We start from the raw sequence: 17,829 nt of genomic DNA, 5'->3' as shown, positions 1-17,829 counted from the left end.
ATCTAATTTGACCTTTTGCCCCTGCTTTCAAATAAGTTCCCAAACTGCCCCAGCAATCGATCAATTCACCTGGCACTTTGTGGGTGATATTGGTTTATTTAAAGAAGCAAATCTTCATGAGATTGAAGTTAGCTATGGCTCCTCTTTTCATATTCCTTTCCACCACATAAGAAAGTGAGTGTAATAGAAAACTAACCTCTCCTGAGAACAGCCACAAAAACAAAAAAACACATTCCTGTTGTGGTTAACGCTAATTGGATTAGGGGGATGAAATCTCACTTGCATTAGAGAATTTCTCTTGTTCCTTCTTTCTGTACTTATTCTCACCACCAAAATTAGACCTTGATATGATAACCAGAGGTGTATATCACTACTATCAGGTGATGTTCCCATCTATAGTACCCAGAGAAAAATGTGTCAATCTTTTATATTGTTTTAAAATTACCAAATGAAATAGTCATGACAACTTAATATGATAACAGTTGATGCAAAAGAAATCTAGTGTAATCTCATCACATACTCTAAGTTGCATTAATTTAAAGTATTTCTAATAATTGTATTCCTATGAAAAATCTCTGAGGTTCAGCATTTTGCACAAAAATCTGAAGGGCACCATATAGGATATCATGAAATAATTGTCTGGAGAAGAATGTGTTTCTATATAGTACATAAAATGAAATTTATCTATTAAGAACTACAAGCTCAAGAGAGTTCCCAGGCATGAGACTTTCAATACAGTGCCAGGTTATTGCCTTACGTAATTTTCTATATTGCTTATGGCAATTACCAATAGTTATAGAACTAGAAACTAATGCAAAAATAGTTAATGAAAAAGCAGAGTGGATATATTGAATTAGTTAAATAGCAAATGCTGAGGAAAGAAGAAACACTTTTCTGTCTCTTTACAAACTCTCCAGTTTATTCCCTGAAGCGTGAAATTTGAGTGCCCAAAGACAATATTATTGTTTAGCTTTCAGAGCTATAAAATACTCCTGGCATCTCCATTTGAACGATGTGGCTGCTGACATTTAAATGACTCTATTAAGATTTGACCTGGAAAATTACAGCTGATGCTCTACACTTTATTATCAGAAGAATGTAGCCACATTAGAAGGAGTTGGAAAAGAGTAACACAAACAAAGAGGAAAATAGGAAGTGGGACATTAAAATTGTACTGCTAGAACAAATGATGATGAAACTGAGATATAGAGGTCCTATGTCCAAAGAATGATGATACAAGTATGAAGATAACATGGAGATTATATTCAGTTGTTTAAACTGCATACAATAAAACATAAGATTAAAGAGAATTAAACCTATTTTTTAAAAGATGCATTTTACGGCCCGGCGCGGTGGCTCACGCCTGTAATCCCAGCACTTTGGGAGGCCGAGTCGGGCGGATCACGAGGTCAGGAGATCGAGACCACCCTGGCTAACACGGTGAAATCCTGTCTCTACTAAAAATACAAAAAATTAGCCGGGCGTGGTGGGGTGCGCCTGTAGTCCCAGCTACTCGGGAGGCTGAGGCAGGAGAATGGCATGAACCCGGGAGGCGGAGCTTGCAGTGAGCGGAGATTGCGCCACTGAACTCCAGCCTGGGCGACTGAGCAAGACTGTCTCAAAAAAAAAAAAAAAAAGATGCATTTTACAATGTATGAAAAATTACACAATACAAAGTATTGTTCTTTAGGTGTCTAGTATAGTAAGCCCCTCTTAAAAGAAAACAAAGCGGACAAAATAAAAAGAGACTTACCGAGGGTAACTGCTCATGGTAAAGGGTTTCTTTTCTCATATTCTCTAAGAAAACCCCCAAAACTCCCCCAAATGCTGTTTATTAGAACTTTTTTTCTCTGATAATGCTCATCAACGTAATGAGCAACTAAGATGCGATGCTTTCTTTGATTATGTAAATAATAAGGAACATTAGGTAATATATCTTGGGCCCCCCCTTTTATGTTGAAACTGTATCGTTATATCAGGTTCTATAAGCATTAACGTTATTAAATACTTGGACTACCTATCGTTATATCCTGTCATACTTACGTATTTAGAGAATTAAAATTCTAAGTCATTTCAAAATGAAAATTTGCTTGGCTATCTCATAGTAAATGACTTCGGCACAAAGTACTGTATTTTTTTCCCAAATATATTTGTGGATTTGGCAAAGTTTTTAGTTTTCCTATTTGACACTCCTTTCTTCTTTTCTTCATATGATCACACTTGATGAACAATTATATCTACTGAAGTTAGAGTTGCAGTTTTAGTAGCTAAGAAAAACATACTCAATTCTAGCACAAGTTGAGTTATTCCTTGGAAAGTTGCATGGAAACAATGAAATGAGGAAAGCCAACTCAGTGTTGAGTGTGTCCTCCTCTCTGATGTCCCCACGTTTTTCTCCCTTGGGAACCATTGCCACCCCTAGAACTTTCATCTCTATGCAGACAACTTCCGAAGCCATATTCTCTAACCCTTGGACAATTTTCTAACAATTAGTAGTATGTTTACAACGGTCTTTTGGATCCTTCCACTGGGATATTATGCCATGATCTCAAATTAATGAGGAAACAGATACAGAAATCCTGAGATATTCAGAGATATAAAACGCATCATAAATAGCTAGGCATAGAAATCGTTATAAAGAGCACTTCCTCCTTATCACCACGCCTACCCGTGATATCACCATCCCCACCCATGATACCACCATCCCCCAGCATCGAAGCTTTGACAGTTATCTTAAGTCATTGACTGCTCTTCCCCACATTGTTACTTACGAAGTCTTGATTTTTCTTTCACAATGTCTTCTAATCTAGGCTTGCATATGCACAAACACATGCACACACACACTCACACATGCACACACACTGCCTCATTCCTTGCCTCGTACCCTCCAATGGAAATTTCCTTCCCATCTCACCTTCCAAAATCTTTACTGGTTGATTTGAAAACATTGCAGCTGGATTTAAGAATGATTCCCTGTTGTCTATAGAATAAATCCTCAATCTGTAAGGGGGGGTTCAAAGGTTTCCATGATTTGACTCTATTCCCATGTTACCACCCTCATTCCCAACACATATTCCTGTAGTCACTATCCGTCAAAGAGACGTGGACTTTCTCAGTTCCATACTTTCAACTGTCCCATGTTCTTATCTTGGAATACTTTTTCCTTCTTCACCAATCAGAATTCTGTAAGTCCCATTTAAAGCTCATTTACACCCTGATGCCTTTCTTGACTACTTTAGGTAGAAGAAAGTCTCCTAAACATCTGCTACTCATCTATTCTAGAAAATGGTAACATTTAGAATAGGCATATTTTTTCCATCATATATTAGATTAGATTTAAAATATGTGTATTAAATACTGTCTCAAAATTACTTCTCATAGAGAATTTCAAAGGCCATCTGTTTCTTTAATTAGATGATCAGCATCTTAAGAGAAATTTGGTAGAGAAATAGTTAAAAACCACTAGCTTTGAAGTCACAACCATCTCTATGGCTCAATAAAAACTCAAAACGTTACCAAGAGAATGGGCAAGTTATTTAGCTTCTCAAACCCTTGGGATATTGGTTTGTAAGAAGGAAGAAGATATCCCTATCTTGAAACTTCATTTAAAACGTTAATTAAAATAACATATAAAAGAAAATGTGGTATATATACATAATGGAATACTATTCAGCCACTAAAAATTTTAATTAGTAGCAACAGGGATGGAACTAGGGGTCATTATGTTCAGTGAAATAAGCCAGACAGAGAAAGACAAATATCACATGTTCTCACTCATATGCAGGGGTTTTAAAAAGTTGATATCATGGAGGCAGAGTGTAGAACGAATGTTACAAGAGGCTGGGAAGTGTGAGTTGTGAGATAAAGGGAGGTTGGTTAATGAGTACAAACATACAGTTAGATAGAAGGAATAACATTGCCTTCAATAGCACAGTCAGGTGACTATAGTTAACAATACTTTATTGCATATTTCAAAAGAGCTAAAAGAAGATTCGAAATGTCCCCAACACAAAGATATGATTAGTATTTGAAGTGATGGTTATCCTAAATACTCCAATTTGATAATTACACATTGTATGCATGTATCAAAACATCACATGTACTGTATAAGTATGTATTATTATGTATCAATTTAAAATAACATATGTAAAGATGTCATTCCTGGAAGGCACTCAACAAACATGAATTCTTCTTTCTCTTTGTGTCTTTTCAGTAGTTGACTCACGGTGGGAACTTGGTCAAAATAAATTAATAACCCAAATTCTTGTAACAAGTTAAATTTTTATCATTTCTTAGGAAAAAAAGTAGCTCAGTGTCACTAGAGCCAAAGCACATATAGAGATTGGAGAGTAATAGAGTCAACAATAAAGGTTGGAACAAGAATGTGGAAAACCTTGATTGTCAAGCTATACACTATTTTACTCACTTACTCTGAAATAAGACATGCTGAAACACTTGAATCAAGAGTCACCTCTTTTAAATTTGCCCACATTATAATATATGGAAAGCAACCAGAGTAGGTGCTAGATACTTGCAAAAGCATGAAGGTGGTTTCAGAAGGCTGAGCTAACGTCCCGGCCTTGACGATGAATAGCTGTGCAACCCTAGGCAAATCCCTTTACTCACTGAACCTCTGTATTCTCATCTATAAAATAGGAGTAATAATTCCCTTCTCATGGAATTTATTTCAGGATTAAGTAAGATTAGGTATGTAAAATATTATTCATAAGATGCAAAGAACCATATGAATGTAAAATATTAAGAATGTCATATGTGTCCTGCTTTAGAGATTATAGTATTATTAGAGTTAGATTTGGTGAGATACATCATAGGGTTTGTAAACCTTTACAAAAAAATTAAGGTGCAGGTCTATGTTTATGGTGGAATGTGAGTTTAACAATAACGTGATGATGGAGTTGACTCCCATTTCAGAGAAGGGCCACAGCTACAAAGAAGGTAACAGTACCAAAAGCAGTAAGCAGTGATCCCCGTAAGATGGGCTCATTCAATTGCTATTTGTCCTTTTCTTCTTTTTCTGATCCCAGTGCTGCCAGATTTCAAGAGCAGGCTAAAATCCCATAAAACAAAATAATATAATTTGACTGTTTACTAAATGTATAAGACAACATTGACTACTGGAAAAAGTAATAGCATTATATCAAGTTCAACTAAATCCAGTAGGCAGAAAATTCAATAGAATGTTGCAAAACAAAAGCATGCATCTTGCTTTGAGCCCTAAAGACCAACAAGGGAATGGTGGTGATGGTCTCCATGTGGAAAAACATTGCCTTGAGTTTCTGCACTCAGGTATGAGAACAGCTGACTGTAGTACCATAGTTGACTGTGTTGCTATGATGCTGGATATAAAGGTAATTAGGCCCCAAATCTTGTATGACTTTAAGGAGTACAGATAATTCAATTCAAAATCTGAAATCACTGATCTGAAGTTGCTCACAAATTGTAAACAGAATTAAGGAGCAAGTAATAATCATTAATATTGTTTATGTTTCTTGATATCATTTAGGAGGCATTCATCATTGACTTTCTGGTTGCAGAAAAGATTATATTTATTTATCTAGTAATAATAGGAAACATAAAAGCAGTATTGTATAAGCTTATGGATGTGTGGGTTGTAATATCTATTATGTACATAAAATATTTAGAGGACAACTCAACTATGTTCATATTATTAGTTACTGAAAATGAACTCAGAGCCTAAGTACATAGAAAAAGTTTACTCGAAAGTATAGCTCTTACCAATATATTATAATTATTTCTGGTTTGTATTTAAGCCTTCAGGCTTGGTAGTCTTCTCATTTAAAGGAAGAAAATGAAAAATTGAAACACATCATTTTAATTAAAATTCCAGGATCAAAAGATACTGAGCAGTCTCCCTTGATAAAATCAGTCCCAACAGTGCTTTTGTCTTTACAGTTAATGATTAGTTTCATGGTTTTCCATGCTATTTTTTATATAAGGATCTATAGTTCTTAATTAGGAAGTAGGACTTCACTATTTCTAAGTTGCAACATAGCGTAACAAGCAAAATATATCCACATAAGATTCAAACTCCTTGTTGGAAGAGGTACAGAAAATCTTGTCTTCATTGGAAGTATATGGTCAATTGGTTGCAGAGATCTAAAACTTGCGGGGATGACTTATTTTTAAACACCACAACCAATTTTTGTATTTGTTTTGTTTTGTTTTGTTTTTACATGGAGTCTTGCACTGTTGCCCAGGCTGGAGTGCAGTGGCATGATCTCAGCTCACTGCAACCTCCACCTTCCAGGTTTAAGCGATTCTCCTGCCTCAGCCTCCCAAGTAGCTGGGATTAGAGGCGCCCATCACCACGCCCAGCTAATTTTTTGTATTTTTAGTAGAGACAGAGTACTATGTTGGCCAGGCTGGTCTTGAATGCCTGACCTCGTGATCCATTCACCTCAGCCTCCCAAAGTGCTGGGATTACAGATGTGAGCCACCGCACCAGGCCTATTTTTAAAAATTTTATTTGTTAGTAATTTGTGTATGTATTTATTTTTAAACTTTAATTGACAAATAATAATTGTACATATTCATGGGATACACAGTGATGTTTCTATGTATATAGTGCATAGTGATCAGCTGTAGGTAATTAGCATATCCATCGTCTCAAACATTTATCATTCCTTTGTGTTGGGAATGTCCAGTGTCCTCATTCTAGCTATTTGAAACTCTAAAATATATTATTGTTAATTATAGTCATCCTACAGTGAATAGAACAGGGGTCCCCAATCCCCCGGTCCCATACTGGTGTGGTTTGGAACTGTGGCCTGTTAGGAATTGGGCCACACAGCAGGAGGTAAACTGCAGGCAAGAGAGCATTCCGGCCTGAGCTCTGCCTCCTGTAAATTAAGTGGCGGCATTAGATTATCATAGAAGCATGAACTCTATTGTGAACTGCGCATGCGAGGGATCTAGGTGTGTGCTCCTTATGAGAATCTAACTAAAGCCTCATCATCTGAGGTGGAACAGTTTCAACCCCACACCACCCCCACCCTCTGCCCCTGTCTGTGGAAAAATTGTCGTCCGTGAAACTGGTCCCAGGTGCCAAAAATGCTGGGGACCACTAGTATGCAACTTTTTCCACCTGTCTAGATGTAATTTTGTATCTTTTAATAAATCTCAGTCTATCTCTCCCTTCCCCTGCCCTTCCCAGCCTCTGCTCTATTTTTTACTTTTATGAGTTCAACTTTTTTTTTTAGCTTCCACAAATGAGTGAGAACATGTGGTGTTTAACTTTATGTTCCTGGCTTATTTCACTTAGCATCCTCCAGTTCCATCCATCTTGACTTCAATGACAGAATTTCACTCTTTTTAATGGCTGAATGGTATTCCGTTGTGTATATATACACCACATTTTCTTCATTCATCTGTTGTTGGACATCTAGGATGATTCCATATTTTGGCTATTGTGAATAGTGTTGCAATAAACATGGGGGTATAGAGGTCCCTTTGATATGATTTTCTTTCCTTTGGATAAATTCCCAATAGTGGAATTGCTGGATCACATGGTAGTTTTATTTGTAATTTTCTGAGGAACCTTCACACTGTTCTCCATGGTGGTTGTACTAGTTTATATTCCCACCAACAGTATATAAGAGTTCTCTTTTCTCCAAATTTTTTCCAGCATTTGTTATTTATTTATTTATTTATTTATTTATTTATTTATTTATTGTCTTTTTGATGATTGCCATCCTAACTGGCTCATTGTGTTTTGATTTGTGTTTCCCTGATGATTAGTGATGCTAAACATTTTTTCATATATTTGTTGGCCATTTGTGTGTCTTCTTTGAGAAATATCTGTTCAGATAATTTGCCCACGTTTCAATCGGACTGTCTGTTTTTGTTTTGTTTTGTTTTGTTTTGCAATTGAGTTGTTTGAGTCCTCGTATACTCTGGATACAATTGTCTGTCAGATAAGTACTTTATAAGCATTTTCTCCCTTTCTGTATGTTGTCTTTTCACTCTCTTGTTTTCTTTGCTGTGCAGAGGTTTTTAGTTTGATATAATCTCATTTGTTTATTTTTGCTTTTGTTGCCTGTGCTTTTGAGATCTTACTTATAAATTTTTTTCTTAGACCAATGTCCTGAAGTTTTTCTCTTATATTTTCTTGTTTTATTGGTCTGGGTCTTACACTTAGATCTTTGACCCATTTTAAGTTGATTTTTGTACAGGGAGGGATGGGAGTCTAGTTTCATTCTTCTGCTGATGGATATGCAGTTTTTCCAGCACTATTTATTGAAAAGACTGTCTTCCTTAATGAGTGTTCTTGGCATCTTTGTCAAAAATGAGTTGACTGTAGATATGTGGATTTATTTCTGGGTTCTCTATTCTGTTAGTTTTTTTTTTTTTTTTTTTTTTTTTTTTAGCAGACAAAGTAACCATAAGTTAAGTTGGAAGCTTTATCCTTTGTTGAAAATATAAGGGAAAAGGTCACTCTGAATTTCTCATGTCTTCGGTAGGTAGGTCTTACTTTAAGAAAACATGCTACATTCCTAGGAACTTTCAAGATTAAAATGAGAAACCACGCTGTCTTCAGATTTTTCACAGTAAAAGTCTTTAGATTTCTGAGTAAAAATTATTTTCAGCCTAGAATTTGACACTTTTCTGAACTATCAATAAAGTCTAAGGGAAAATTTAAAAGATTTTTAGACTTTTAAGGACTCAAAATATTTTCTTCTCACTCATCATTTTTAAAACATATTCTAAGTAGCTTATCTGATTTTTCCATATTCTTAAAATTTTTACTGTGGTGAAATACATATAACAAAATTTACCATTTTAACACATTTTTTCCTTTTTTTGAGATGGAGTCTATCTTTGTCCCCCAGGCTGGAGTGCAGTGGCGCAATCTCAGTTAAGTGTATGATTTATGTGGTATTAAATACATTTCCATTATTATGCAACCATCCCCTATCCATTCTAGAATTTTTGTATCATGCCAAACAGAAATTTTGTATCCATTAAACAATAACTACCCATTACTCCTTCCCTGCAGCCCTGGTAACCCCTATTCTACTTTTAGTCTCTATGAATTTCATTGTTCTAGATAGCTGTAATAAGTGGAATCCTACAATATTTGACCTTTTGTGTTTCACTTATTTCAATTAACATAATATTTTCAAGGTCTATCCATGTTGTAATATGTATCAAAATTTTATTCCTTTTAGTGCCTTCATAATATTCTATTGTATGTTTATGTTGCATTTTGTTTATCCATTCATCTATCAATGGACGTTTAGGGTGTTTCCACTTTTAGCTACTGTGAATAATGCTTATATGAATATTTGTGTGAAAATATCTGTTCTAGTCCCTGCTTTAAATTCTTTTGGGTGTATACCCAGAAATGGAATTGCTGGATCATATGGTAATTCTATGTTTAATTTTTTGAGGAACTTCCATACTGTTTTCTACAGTAGCTACACTATTTTATATTCCCACTAGCAATGCACAAGTGTTCCAATTTCTTCTCATCCTCCCGAACAGAAAACAGTTTCTGTTTTGTTTTGTTTTGTTTTATAATATTATGTTGGTTCAAAAGTAATTGTGGTTTTTGCCATTACTTTTTATATATATATACTTTCAGTTCTGGGATACACATGCACGACCTGCAGGTTTGTTACATAGGTATACACGTGCCGTGGTGGTTTGCTGGAAAAGTAATATCACATTGTGGTTTCAATTTGCATTTTTGTTGTTTATTTTTTTGTTTTTGAGTCGTAGAGGTTTTTTATATTTCCTGGATATTAATTCCTTATCAGCATATGATTTGCAAATATTTTCTCCTATTCTATAGGTTGCCTTTCCAACGTCATGATTTTGTCCTTCAACACTAAAGTTTTTTATTTTGATGAAATTTAACTATCTTTTTCCTTTTGTTGTCTGTGCTTTTGATGTCTCACCTAAGGAATCATTGCCAAATCCAATGCCACGATGATTTCCTCTAGTTTTTTTCTAAGAATTTTATAGGTTTAACTCTGACATTTAAGACTTTGATATATTGAGTTAATTTTTATATATATAGCGTAAGTTAAGGATCCAACTTAATTCTTTAGCATGTAGATGCCCACTTTTCCTAGCACCGTTTGTTGAAAAGACTATCCTTTCCTCATTGAATGGTCTTGAATACCGCATCAAAAATAGTTTGACAATATATGTGAGACTTTGTTTCTGGGCTCCATGTTATATTCCATTGGCCTATATATCTGTCTTTATGATGCTCATCATTTCTTAAAAAGTTACTTAAGGAGGTGTTCCGACCAAACTAAGGAATAAGACAAGATAGGCTTTGGGAGACAGAAGTACCAAACCAGAGTAACAATGTATACAACCCCCAAATTATAGTTTTGCTGAAGCCTGAAGAGTAACCAGTCCAAATAGCAGTGAGGGGGGAGAAGTTTTCCAATACTAGTCTTAGGGAAAGAAGGGGATTCAATTAATTAGATAGAATGAGGGTTTTGATAAACATACAATTATAAATGTACATTTATAAAAATACAATTTATAATTACCATTACAAATATGCCATAAATTTTTAGGAGATTTAGACAAAATGGAATTCATGATAATTTCTGCATTTGCAAAGTACAAACCTGCGACACTACTACAGCCATGGTATGTGTGTGAAGTCATACGTTATATGTGTCTCACAATTATAAAAACAATTCATCAAGGCCAGAGGATCACTTGAGCCCTGGAGTTCAAGACCAGCCTGGGCAATGTAGCGAGATTCTGTCTCTACAAAAATAAAAATAAAAAATAAAAATAATTGAGCCAATGTGGTCTTGTGTGCCTGTAGTCCAGGCTGCTTAAAATGCTGAGGTGGGAGTGTTGCTTGAGCCTGGGAGGTTGAGGCTGCAATGAGCTATGATTGTACCACTGCATTCCAGCTTGAGTGACAGAATGAGACCCTGTCTTGAAAAAAAGAAAAATTTGCAATCAGTCTTTCAGGAGAAAGAATTAGTTATCCTTCTGTTTTTCTCGATGAAAGGTGTTTTTTAATAAAATAATGATCATATAAAGAAATGAAGGCAAGTAAGCTAGAAAAATATGGTAGAGGTGAGTGAGGCAGTTAATTAATAACAATTTTATACTCATGTTTTTGGATTTTGTAATTATTTGGATATTTTTCCAGCCTTAACATTTTGGAACTTATGTTTTTTGCTAATTCTAAAAAAATCACTTTTATAACAAATGGTATATTTTCAATGTTTTACTTTTTTCTGTTCTTTTCATTTTCTTTTTCTTTTTCTTTTTCTTGTTTTGTTTTTTGAGACAAGGTCTTACTCTATCACCTGAGCTGGATTGCAGTGCCACAATCATAGCTCAGGGCAGCCTCAAACACCAGGGATCCTCCTGCCTCAGCCTTCTGAATAGCTAAGAGTACAGGCACACTCCACCATGCCTGGGCAATTAAATTTTTTTTTTTTTTTTTTGAACGAGTTCTTACTATGGTGCCCAGGCTTGTCTCAAACTCCTGGGTTCAAGTGCTTCTCTTGCCTCAGCCTCCCCAAGTGCTGGGATTATAGGTGTGAACTATTCCTCCCAGCCTGTACTCTTTTTCTGAAAGAGCACCCCTCCAGTTAAATAAGTACTAATTTCTATAAGGCCTGGATCTACCGGTGTCTAGGGCTTCATGGTTGATTAAGTTTTAAAATTTGGTTAAGTTTATTCATAACATAGTTACAAATTTAACACATTGTACTCAGATTGGGGGGGAAGAAAAGAAAAACGTCTTACCAGTAACTGTTCAAATTTTATGACCTCCCCTCACTTAAGAACTTCAATGGTCTTTTGTAGTAACTGAGTCCCTTTCAAATAAATGCTTAGTCCTTCAGATTTTATCTCCTTTCCCCTTCTTTCCAAGTCAGTATTTGGATGATTTGGGTGTTAGTAGGGCTTTGGACATGGTTTGTTAGACATTTTTGTAGAAGGAGATAATGGGAGAGGTTTGGATCCATGCATTGGAACACTTGTACTAGACAAATGATGTATTAGTTAGCTGTTGCCACTGTACTGCTACATAACAAACACCTCCCAAAATTAGTGTTTTGAAAGAATAATAATTTATTGTTATGAATCTGCAGTTTGTCCAGGGAGCTTCTGCAAATTTCAGCTGGATGCATGTATGAGTCTGCAGTTGGTTGGGGTTGGATTGTTGAGGCAAGGCTTGTCTGGGCTGCTGTACTTCAGGCTGCTGGTCTTCCTGTTGGCCAGGCAGCTCTGATCCATGTCTCTCATCCTCCTTGGACAGGCTGGGGCATAGTCATCTCATGGTGAAAGTAGAAGCTTAGAAGAATAATCTCAGGTAAACAAGCACTCTCTAAATCTTTGGTCATGTTATGTCCACTAGCCTTCCATTGTCCAGAGTGACCTGGCCAAGCCCAGGTGGTGGGGGGAATCATATTCCACCTATGGACGTTGAAAAGGAAGGGGTGAATATTTCTGAACAATAATCTAATCTATCAAAAGTGATACAGCATTTTTACTTTCCAATGTAGTCTCAGAAAACAAGCCTGTTGTTTAAATCCCAGCCCTATGGCTTAACCTCTCTGAGTTCCATGTTTTCATCTTTAAAATGGGAGTATTCATAGCACCAGCCATCTCAGGGCTGCTCTCAATAGCAGATGAACCATATGTGCAATACTTAGAACAAGACTTATCTCATGGTAAGAATTAAATATGTGGCAACCTGGTTTTACTGTCCTCTAGCTCCCCTTGTTTCTAAGCAGTTGTCACTACCTGGTCAGCTACCATCTGGTGATGATGTCTGAGGCTAGTGGTTCATCCGTACCTGGGGTCCTCCCTCTGTTGTCTAGCCCCAGCATGGCCTCCTTTGGGTCTGCAGACCCCTGAGGTTTTGCTGCAACTCGCCTCTGGTCCCAGCTTGGGCCACGTGTACTGTAGTCTCCAATGTGGAATCACTTTTCCCTATTGCTGTGGCAACCTATGGCCACACAGGCTGTGGGACTGAAGGCAAACAGGTGGTCTCAGACTGCTTCCTGCCACATAGGATTTGAGTGTGGCTGAGGAGCATTCCCCCGACCCCCTCCACACCACCACTTTACTATGTCAGCCACATTAGAGGGCTTCCCTTCCTTAGCTGTTGGCTTCCCTCTGCCTAGATGCCTTCCCACTCTGGAATTCTGACCCAGAAATGCAGGGTGAGAACAAACTTGTCTCACAGACCAGCTTCTCTTACACAAGCCTCCCTTAATCTTCCTGCAACTCATGAGGTCAAGAAGGTGTGGGCTACCAACTTCCTCTTCCTTCCTGAGGTGGCATTTTATCACCTTCTTTCCTGAGGCAATACTGATGATTGGTTGCCAGGGAATGTGTTTTACATGAAGGGAAAAAAAAACACATCCTTTCAATATTTGCAAATGATCATCTTAGTTGCATTTTATTTTAATAAATAAATTCCACACTATTGCCCCTGAGAGAAATAAATAGTATGTTGGAGACACAAATTCCATTTCTGAATAAAGAACTATAATGTTGAGGAGAGATTAAACTTATTTGGGATATTCCTGAAGAGTCAAACTGAGACCAAAGTGTAGACTTTACTGAGAAACAACTTGTCATCCAAAAGGCTAAAAGCTGGTATTTTTGTTTGTATTTTATTCATAGGGGAAAGGTTTATCCTAAAAAAGAGTTTACAATAAATTAATTCTGAGGGGTATTTTAACATATATCACTACATTTTTGTTTTAGCATAAAATTCTGAGGGGTATTTTAACATATATCACTACATTTTTGTTTTAGCATAAGGTTTTTAGGCATATGGTAGAGATGCTGTTGATGAAAAGATGAAGCAGTTGACTTAAAGTCCCTGGCCACTGAAGATCTGCGATTCTTTCTCTTTTCTTTTTTCTTCTTTTCTCTTCTTTTCTTTTCTTTTCTCTCTTCTCCATTTTCCACCCCATCTGCTATTCTCCTCCCAATTACCTTTCCCACCTAAGTTCCACTAAGCCTTTATGTTCTTCATAGACTTGCTGGAGATTGAGAATATATAAGTGGACAAAAACGCCAGTTTTCTCTGCACATCTCAGATGGTGGCAAATTAGGATACTCAGCTTTCTGCGAAGTGGCTGCCATGGCGGGCTCAGTCTGGGACCAGGGTACCAGTGAAACATGAGCAGCAGGTAGTTTCCAATGATTGGTGTGTTAAGAGACCCAATGTTCATGGACATGTACAAGTTAGGGGCCAGCTTTCTGCCAGTGTCAGCCAAAGCCAGAGAGATTGCTCTTTCCCCCTACTCTTCATGTCGCATTTGGACTTTCTATAGCTTCTTTCTCCTTCTAGGCTACTTTGTGATTAAATTTAATAAAATGTCTCCAAAACAGCAATGTGCAAGCAGCCATCTTGTGAGTTATTCTAGGTCCAAAAGCTTCTATGTGGTGGCCCTGGACCCATGCCTGGACCCATGTCCTGGACCCATGGAAAAATTTTAGGATGGTAGCTTCCTCTCCTTTCAGATTGCTGAAAAGCTATCCTTCCTTTCAAATTTCTTGAGAACTCCCACCACTAAATTTTTTCTCTGTCATAAGCCACGAAGGCAGGCTATTATTTCAATATGAAGTTAAAACGTTATATAGTAGATTTTACCTCCTTGGAATGTGGGTGGGGATGGGACCTTCTCTAGTACAGACAGACTGGTTTTTGTTAGAAGGGGAAGAAACCTAATCCTAATCAATGAGATGCTGACCAAATAATTTCAGAATGAGGAAGAAATGAGATCACTTAGAAACTAAAAGGGGAGTGAGTGTCGCTAGTAACATAGGGGTAGACATAATACCATTAAGAGGAGACAGAAACATATGTATGAGAGAAAATGTTGGCAGCTTCCAGAGAAGGAGGCTCTCAGGGGATGCTCTGATCATCAGGATTCCATAGAAAGGTGGGGACTTCAACTCCTCCCTTGAGACAAGGGAGACCTAGAGTAGACACCTCTGGCACACCTCTGCCTTCTCACCCATGAAGCAGAAGGGAATTATTTAAAATTTGAAAAAAGTGCTTTATTTATACATAGATGTTTGTGTTTCTTAAAATTTTTCTAGATTACTTTTTTCCTGAAAAGTTAAGCAAAACTTACAAATTAACAATTTCAAAGATAATCTAATAAAAATAAGAGTTTTAATGAAAAACATGAGGTGATTTATTTTCAATGCTGGGGAAAAACAGTAAGTTCTCTGCAGCCAAAGGCAGGTCCCACCAGTTCTCTGATGGTAGGCTCCCAAAATGCAGGCATCACATCCAAGATAGATCAAGCAACCTCAACAGGACTGGCCTATATTGTGATAAAAAAAAAAAAAAGTACTAATATACGTAACAACAATGTGCATTGACCCTCATATGCCAGATACTACACTTAGTATTAAATGCATGTTATCTCGTTGATTCTCTTACCAGGTGAAGTGGGAGCTATTATTATTAGCTGTCTTACAGATAAAGAATTAGATGCAGAGAGAGCTTAAGTAGCTCACTAAGTTGTAAATAGTAGAGCTGGGGTATGAACTCGGGTTGTCTTATACCAGATCCTAAACACTGAACACCATCAAAGACAAATCTTACCAACCTTGCCGTTTTGCCTTGATTTTCCTTAGCAGGAAAATTCTATTCCTAGGTTTCTCTCTGCCCCTGTCTCTATAATGAATGAATCATTTTTCTAAGTATTCCTTTTTTTCTAAGCTCTAGTATGTTTATGGATACCTATTTATCCTTCAAGGACAGCTGAATCAAACCCCTTTGGTTAGACCTTTCTTGATGTCACATGTGGTTTTGTTATAGTGCACTGACTTGATTGTTTCCATGTCTGTATCTCTCAGAACACTGGGAGTAAGTGGCATGAGGCCAGGAGTTGTGCAAAGTGATGCATCCAGCATCCCCAGGAAATACGTGAATGAACGTGTGGGTCAATTGCACCAAGGTGTTAAGAGTAGAAATCAGCAGGTATATTTGGGGGTCATTTTCTATATACGACATTTTAGTATTTTCTTTATAACATTAATTCTCAATTTTACAGAAACCTAGAAGTCAAATAGTCCTAGAAATATGCAACCACTTTGCCTGTAAAACCTTTTATATTCTGTTGAAACAAGAGAGGGAGAATAAAAACAAAGGGCTCAGGTTCTGAAAATAAAGCCAATCCAATGGACCAGAAATGTATATCATTGATTATCTGCTCTTACTTACTAGTATTTATGTTTCTTCATAGACACATGTAGATACAAATATACATGTTTATATGATTGTGGTACCTATACAGTAAGTCTTCAACGTCATCCATAGGTTCTTGGAAACTGTGACTTTAAGCAAAATGATATATAACAAAACCATTTTCACCATAGGCTAATTAATATAAGCAAGACTTAAGTTCCTATGGCATATATATGGTCACAAAAATATCACTAAACTTCTAAATAAAGACCCATACACTTCTAATATTAAACATTGATATAAATGTGAGCTACACATACATTTAATAAAGACTAATAAAAACAACTAAGATAGTTACTTATCTAATTTTTGGTGAATCACCAAGTGATGACAGCCATAGTGATGGTGGTTTATATCAAGGAATGAATGTTTACAAAGTGAAAATTTATAAGGAGCACCTCCTGCCACCTAGCAGTTCAAAAACAAACATTAATCAAGAAAGCAGTCTTGCTGAGCACTTTCATACTGCATCACTTGTCCTGCATTTGTATAATTATTGTATACTTTATAAATTTTTATTATAATAATTTACTTTTATTTTCTAACCCACTTTTCTAATTCAAGGTGGTGGGTGGCCCGAGCCCGTCCTGGCAGCTCAGGGTGCAAGGTAGGGACTGACGCTAGACAGGATACTATCCTATCCCATTGCAGGGTGTGCTAACAGGCTTCAGGATGTGGGAGGAAATGGGAGGACCTGGAGAAAACCCACACAGACATGGGGAGAACATGTCAACTCCTCACAGAGAGTGACCCCAACCAGGGAGAGATTTTTTCTCATCAATATTATAACAAAATGGTATTGAACGAAAAGACATTATTTGAGGACCTGCAGTATGTGATTGGGTGAGGAGCATAATTATAAGGAATGGTCATTCATTACCTCTTTCATTTTTTCATTTTATATTAATAATGTTAATATATAAGTCATATTAACTTATTAACATTATTAATATAATATATAATAATATATAGCATATAATATAAATTAGATAGATGATATAGCAAATGTACAGCATGCTCCAGTGCAAACCTTCCACTATGCTTGAGCTCTTTACCTTATGTACTTAAAGGCTTTTAAAAATTTAACCTAAGTCTGTAACTCATTCAGATTTCCTTAGTATGTAATTAATGTCCCTTTTCTGCTCCAGAGTGCTATCCAAGACACCACGTTACTTCTCAATGTTATGTTTTCTTAGATTCCTCTGGGCTGTGATGATTTCTTAGACTTTCTTTATTTTGGATGACCTTGAAAGTTTTGAAAAGTACTGGCCAGGTATTTTGTAGAATGTACTTCCCTGTCAGGATCTTTCTGTTTTTTGTTTTTTTGTTTTTTGTTTGTTTGTTTGTTTGCTTTGTTTTTCTCTCATGATTAGACTGGGGTTACGGGTTTTGGGGAAGAAAACCACAGAGGGAAAGTGCCATTCTCATCATATCACACCACTGACGTGACTTATCACTGTTGATGTTAATCTTGATCATCTGACTGAGGCAGTACTTGTGAAGTTTTTCCACTGAAAAGATCCTCTTTCCTTAGTTTTCCACACTGCACTCTGGAAGGCAGTCACTATGGG

This window comes from Papio anubis, chromosome 8 (genome assembly GCF_008728515.1).
Source record: "Papio anubis isolate 15944 chromosome 8, Panubis1.0, whole genome shotgun sequence".
Classification (NCBI taxonomy): Eukaryota; Metazoa; Chordata; class Mammalia; order Primates; family Cercopithecidae; genus Papio; species Papio anubis.
Note: the sequence above shows the minus strand (reverse complement) of the source record.